This window comes from Cinclus cinclus, unplaced genomic scaffold, assembly GCF_963662255.1.
Source record: "Cinclus cinclus unplaced genomic scaffold, bCinCin1.1 SCAFFOLD_32, whole genome shotgun sequence".
Taxonomy (NCBI): Eukaryota; Metazoa; Chordata; class Aves; order Passeriformes; family Cinclidae; genus Cinclus; species Cinclus cinclus.
The window spans coordinates 2,665,423-2,672,615 of record NW_026912098.1 but is presented as its reverse complement, the minus strand read 5'-3'; positions in this window follow the sequence as shown (position 1 = coordinate 2,672,615).

Below are 7,193 nucleotides of genomic sequence, written 5' to 3'. Positions count from 1 at the left end.
TTTCTGCTGTTCTTCCTTTACCAGTGACCACAATAAATTGGAGGGGATGACCAGCTTCCCTTTTCCTTTTTTAGTGACAGCCCATCCCATTGAGTTATATTTTCCTCTTTGACTTGTAATTGGTTTCCTCTCCTCTTTGTTACATACTGGTTTACCTTCTAAGGAAATCTGTCTGTCTGCAATCAAGGCTCCCTCAGTTGCTACTGCACCTTTTGCTGCTTCTTTGGTCTCTCTGTCCTCCAGCTCATTTCCTTCCTCCAATTCTGAGCTCATCTTCTTGTGTGCCTTAATGTGCATCATTGCTACCTGCTCAGGTAGCTGAACTGCTTGGACAAGTAAGCACCTGCCCTTTGATAGGGGCCCAGATCTTGGGCTGGTATCCCCAGGGCAATCCCTTATTCTTCATGGGAAAATACAAATCATGGTTTACTTACATCTGGCAGTCCCAGAGCTGGGGCCAACATAAGAGCTTCTTAAGTTGGCTCGTGTGGCCTCTTTTGTCCACTGAAGGTCCCTGTTCCCACTTGCAACGAGAGCATCCAGTGGTTTTACAAGTAGTCCATAATTACAGATCCACAATCTGCACCACCCTGTCATTCCTAAAAAGGTTTGCAGTTCCTTGATTGTCTCAGGTTTTGGAGTTTGGCATATCTCTTCTTCACGACTTTGCCCCAAGGTCCGTTGTCCAGCAGAGATCTTGTATCCCAGGTAGATCAATTTCTGTTTCACTACCTGAGCCTTCTTCTTTGATACCCTGCTGTTGCAGCGTGTTTCTTGTTAATGCTCTGTTCTGTTATTGCCCAAGCTAATGGTTTAGTCCAAAATTATACCCTCCCACCCACCTTGTCAATCTATTCTGAATTACTTGTCAATCCTGCTTTGTGCCAGCCCCCTGCTTGGAATTCCTCTTTGGAAATCCCCTAAAACTCCAGGTCTCATTGTCCATGTCACCCAGTTTTCTCCCCTACCTCTCTCACTGGACAACGCCTTTGGAAACCCTACCCTTAATCCCTCCTCAGAATTTCTCCAGTTTGCTAGGAATTTGTACCTTCCCCTTGAACCTCCCCCATATTTCAGTTGTTGCACCTTCACCATTTTTGTCTTTTGTCCCATGAATTCCCCAAAGTAACGAATCTATTTTATGATGCGCAAAAGACCTCCCCCTCCTCCTTGCCTCCCTCGAACGTGATCTGACAGCTAAAAAGGCCATGGAGCCATAGCTCTAGCCACATCTAAGGCCTCCTGTTCCCGGCTGGAACTCACTCTAGGCATGGGACCGTAGTGACAAAGTGAGCGCAGCTCTGGCTGCTGCGACACCTTCTGACACTGTGGGAGCTAATGGAACCCAAATCCATTTTGACAGAGTGGGGCCACATGGAAGCTATGGTCTAGTGTGAGACTGCAGATCCAAGGAGATGATTGTGGCACTGAGAAACCTCCTGGAACCAAAAGTCCATTGTGACAGAGAAAGGCCTCATGGAACCAAGAGGCCATTGTGGCACTGTGGATCCAAGGAGACCATTGGGACACTGAGGAACCTCAAGGAACCAAGGGTCCATTGCACACAGGACTCATGGAACAATGGAGACTATTATGAAACAGAATCAAGTAATTAACTAGATTGGAAAAGACCTTGGACAACATCAAGGTCAACGTCTGACCTAACATCACCTCATCAACTAAACCATGGCTCTGAGTGCCACGTCCAGTCTTCTTTTAAATGCCTTCAGGGCTGGTGACTCCATCACTTCCTCAGGCAGAAGATTCCAGTGCCCAATCACTCTTTCACTGAAGAATTTTTTCCTGATGTCAAACCTAAACTACCCCTGGGTCAACTTTAGACTGTGACCTCTCATTCTGTCAGTGGTTTCCTGGCAGAAGAGACCAACCCCACCTGACCACAGCCTCTTTTCCGGGAGTTATGGAGAGTCTCACTGCAGACCATTGTAGCCATTGGGGCCATTGTAGAATGGCAGGGCCTGATGGAATCAAGGGGAGCACAGTGACAGTGTGGGGCTCCGTGGGACAAAGGGGCCATTCTGACACCGTGGAACCAAGGAGACCTTTGTTACAGCTCAGGGCCTCATGGAACCATGGAGGCCATTGTGACACTGCAGAGCCTAGTGGAACCATGGAGACCATGATGACACTTTGAGGCCACGTGGAACCAAAGGACCATTGTAGCACTGCAGGGCCTCATGGAACCAAGGGCACAAGAGTGACAGTGTGAGCTCCAAGGGACCAAGGGGACATTCTCACACTGCAGAACCAAGGAGAGCATTGTGACACTGTGGAGCACCAGGGAGCCGAGGGTCCAGTGTGACACAGCAGGGCCTCATGAATCCATGGAGGCCATTTTTACAATTTTAGTGAAACATACATGAAGCAAGAATATAAGTTTGCAGTTTAAGTAAAAATATATTTTAGGCAAACAGAAATATGTAAGCAAAACAATATGTTAAATAAGATAGTAAAATATTTTCAAGTTTAGCAATTATTGGAAAAGTTCAGGATTTGACAGGAAGGTCTCACAGATATGTTTGTATAACAGAAAGATCTTTGAATGTAGAATCTTAAGAAGAAATAGAAATGATAGCAAGTTTAGATATAGAAGAAAAGAATTGCTGAGCCAGTTTTACAGGATAACTAGAAGGCAAAGAGCAAGTTAGTTGGAAGGGGATTTTTTTGTCTCTGAGCAAAGGATAAATCCACCTCAAAGAAATGGTTTTTACCAAGCAAACAGATTTTCACAGGCAAACCACAATACCATGTTGCAAGTAGAGAGGCAGATCTCAAAATTTTCCACTGGAAGAAAACTGAAAAACAACTTCCATCTTGAACTGTAATAACGCACTAACATTTTTGTGATTGGATAGTAACATAAGTATAATAATGTTAGCAGATCTCATAGGCTGTAGGTAATAGTAAAAGTATTAATTGGTTGTCATGTTTTAAGATGCTCTGAAATGGAAAGTATATAATGCACTGTGACCAGAACTAGAGTTGGCTTCAGAGGAACCCAGAGCTGTGGCTGAAAAGGCTGTGGGCTGGGCTCTTGTCACCTGTGAATTGCTGCAGCATTTGGATACAATAAACAGCATTTTAAAGAGCACCTGGAGCCCCCCATCCCTCATTTGGGCTCTTTCAGGCAGTAGAACCTATTAAAAATTTAGAAGTTTAAGATGTATCAATGTAGGTTTGTGAAGTGTTAGATGATTTGCTGAAAAATGACGCCTTGTGGCAAAGCCATGAAAAGCAAAGCAATTAATGATTGAGGTTAAAACCCTAGTGAGATTTACAGAAGTATTTGATTGGCTAAGAAACTAACATAAGGCATTGTAACTAAGAATTAATGTCTCACCCTTCTATGAGACTGATGCCATGAGGCAATAAACCATCTTTTACAATGTCTCTCAGTTGCCCCATCTCTCGTAATATTTATATCCCAAGACTGTGGTACCCAGGAGAGCCCTGTGACACTGCAAGGGCTCATGGAAGAAAGGGGGGCCCATTGTGACACACCAGGGACTCGTGCAGCCAAGGGGCCATTGTGACACTGCAGGACCTGATGGAATAATGGAGACCATTGTGACACTCTGCGGCCTCGTGGCACCAAGGGGTCGTTGTGTCATTGTGCAGTCCTGTGGAACCAAGGAAAGCATTCTGACACTGCAAGGAATCATGGCAGCAAGGGAGCATGGGGACACGATGGAGCCCCATGGAAACAAGGGGCCAGTGTGACACAGCTGGGTCTCATGGAGCCAAGGATCCAATGTGACACAACCAGTGTGACACTGCAGGGCTCCATGGATCCAAGGGAGCAGGTAACAGGTCTGGTTGGATTGGCCTGACTGGTCCAACTACAACTGGCATGTCGAGGGTCTCTTCTCATGTGCCCCTGAAACACGGGGGCTCTGGGAGTTCCATCAAATGGAAAAAAATTGTCCTTCTTATCCAGGCGCCCATGGCTGACACAGGATTCTGCCTCCCAAAATCCCTATATCCAGGGATTGCTCCCAGACAAAAAGCTGACATTTCCAAAAACCCTGGCTGGCTTTGGAGTCCTGAGGGCTGGCTCTCACCTGCCTTCAAACACTGGGGCTCAGTGCTTTCCTTCCTATGGAAAAGAACCATCCTTCTTCTCCAGGTGCCCATGGCCAAAATTGGGATTCCGCCTCCAAACCTCCTAGATCCAAATATTGCTCCTACACCAAAGCTGTCATTGCAGACAGGTCTTGCTGGCCTTGGCCTCCTGAGGAACAGCTCTCACCTGCCTTCCAAACCCAGGGGCTGTGTGCTTTCCTTTCTATGGAAAAGAACTGGCCTTCTCCTCCAGGTAGAAAGGGCAGAACCTGGCATTCCACATTCAAAATTCCATACATCCAAGGGTTGCACCCAGACAAACCATCCAGGATAGACAGTTCTGCGTGGCCTTGGCCTCTGGTGGATGCAGCTCATCAAGGCCCTAAAACACTGGGGCTCTGTTGTTTCCTTCATGTGGAGACCATGGTGACACTGTGGGACCCCACAGAACCAAAGGGACACTGTGACCCTGCAGGGTCCCATGGAAGCAAGGGGCCATTGTGACACTGCAGAATCCAGGAGAACATTGTGACACTGTGGAGCCTTGTGGAGCCAAGGGCACATGGAACAGGTCTGGCTGGTCTGGTCGTCCCGGGGGCCACCTGGCAGGTCTGGCTGATCCTGGAGAGCTGAGGGTTTCTTCTCATCAGCTCCTGGAGCACTGGGGCTCTGTGCTTTCCTTCCTAGGGAAAAGAGCTGTTAGTCTTTCCTGGTGCCCATGGCTGAAATTGGTACTCCCTCTATAGAGTTCCCTATATACAAGGGATGTCCCAGCCAAAATCTGCCAGGACAGACAGCTCTGCCTGGCCTTGGCCTCCTGCTGGCTGTGTCTCATCTACCACCAAACACTGGGGCTCTGTTCCTTTCTTCCTTCCTATGGAAAAGAACTGGCCTTTTTTGTCTAGGGGCCATGGTCAAAAGTGGGATTTAGCCTCCCAAATTATGTCTATGCAAGTATTGTTCCCAGACAAAAATACTCAGAACAGAGAGGTCAGGCTGGCCTTGTTCCTCTGATTTACTATGAGCTGAAAGTTTTGATTTGCCAGTACCATGAAGAGGGCTCAGAAAGCTCCTCAGGATGGGGTTTGGAGCCTCAAGCCCATGAACAATGCATAGGAACAAGGACCTCTGTGTTAAGTGGAGTGGGGTCTGGGGACCAAAGAAGAGAGGCCATGGAGGGATTGAAGGGTGCTTTCAGAGACAGAGGACCCTTTTCACACTGTGGAAAACAGCCTGAGAAAATAAAAAAATATAATTCCAAGGAGAGAAAGGGAGGTCCAGAATGGACCTAAGGAGAAAGGAATTTCTAACCCAGGACTGTGGTGCAACACATCCCCCAGAAGGAGTCTGGAGCAGCCCAAGGCTTTGTGTGTGCAGGCAGAGGCAGGCAGGACGCAGAGCTGTCAGCAAAGGAAGGGGCCAGCCAGGTGGGGCAGCCGGGGGATGAGGACAGCCTGCAGGGACAGAGGGGCAGGGCATGGACACCGTAGGACAGCCTGGGCTGCAGAGGGCACAGGGATGGGCAGCAGCTGAAAGGCCCTGCCAGAGCCAAGTGCTGCAGCACTTTGGCCATGGCTGCTGGCCCTGGGCCCTTGGCCAGCAGGGGACAAGTGAGCCTTGCTGTGCTGGGGCCTCATTGCCTCCTTGTCCCTGCTCAGCAGCCTGGCAGGGGCCGCCCCATGGTGCTGCCCTTGGCATTGCACATCCCCAGAGCCCAGTGCCCCGGGAAGAGCCCTGAGCAAGGAGGGAGGGACAGGATCTGCCTTGCCAGGGGCTGGGGCTCAGCCCTTGGTCCTTGGCATTGCTGAGACACATCCAGGTTTGCTCAGCATCACAGACACCTTTCCCTTGTTTGTCCTCAATTGTCATCACTGCCTCCAATGTTCTTCTCTAACTGGAAAGTGCAGACACTTTCTCAGTCCTGTCCCTCAGTGGGATCTATTTAAAGTTTAAGATATTTTGAAGTTTCAATGTGAGATTGAGTTCTTGACAAGTTTTTTGAACACACTCTCTGAGGGACTGAGTCTGATGTAAACAGCACCAAATCCACTAGAGGCTCATTAAAGTCCTTGTGCTGTGTCTGTGCTGCTGAGCTGGACTGGGATCCTGGCATAGAGGACAGTCCTGGCAACCAGGAAGAGCTTTAAAAACCCATTTCTCTTGATGAGCAGCTCTTCTCCCAGCCCAGCAGGGCTGAGGGCACTGCCTGCAGCCACCCCAGGCACAGCACAGAGGCACAGAGAGCTTCAATCAGTCAGGGCTGGGAAGATGCTCACAAGTGCCTGGGGCAGAATCACTCCCAGCCCTGGACACAGGAAGCCTCTGGCTGCAGGACAATGCAGCTGCAGCTCCTGCAGGGATCTCCTAAAGCTGGAACATCCCAATGCCCACAGACTCTGTGAGTACATTCTCTGATTCTCTCTCCTGTAGAGCAGCCAGGGGTGCCCAGGGCTGTCCTGCAGAGCAAGGTCCTGCAGCCCAGGGTGCTGTGCTGGGCAGGGACTCTGCTGCCTGCCAGGGACAGCTCTCAGCCAGCCCTGGGAGCTGCTGACAGCACTGGGGGACAAGGTCTGGGTGGAGGGAGACAGCTGGTGAGACTTGGAAGTGTTCTCCTTGAGTGGTGAGGATGGTGCATTGATCAGGACTGACCCCAGCATGACATTTAACTACAGAACATTTCCAAAAGATTATAAAGGGAGCACAGCAAGTCAGGGGCTGCATAAAAGAGAAAATCCTGATTTTATAATCTACTGCTCAGGGTCACCTAGATAAAAAATTGAACGTTGATATTCATGTTTCAGATGAGGTTGAGAAAGATGAAAAGGTTTTCTCTCAGGTCTGAATAAACCAGACAGTGACAGAAATCAGCACAGGGTCCCTTACAGGCAGCATCAGTGTAGCTTTTCCAGCCTCCTCAGGGCTGCTCTGCCATTGCCATCAGAGGCTGCAGAGGCAGAGCTGGCCCTGGCAGTGCCCTGTGCTGGGAGGGGTCTGCAGGGCAGAGCTGAGCCCCCAGGGCTGGGCTGGGCTCTGGCAGCACTGGCAGGGCCCAGCCCTGGGCACAGGGAAGCAGCAGCTGGCAGGGAGAGCTCCAGGCAGCAGAGCCCTGG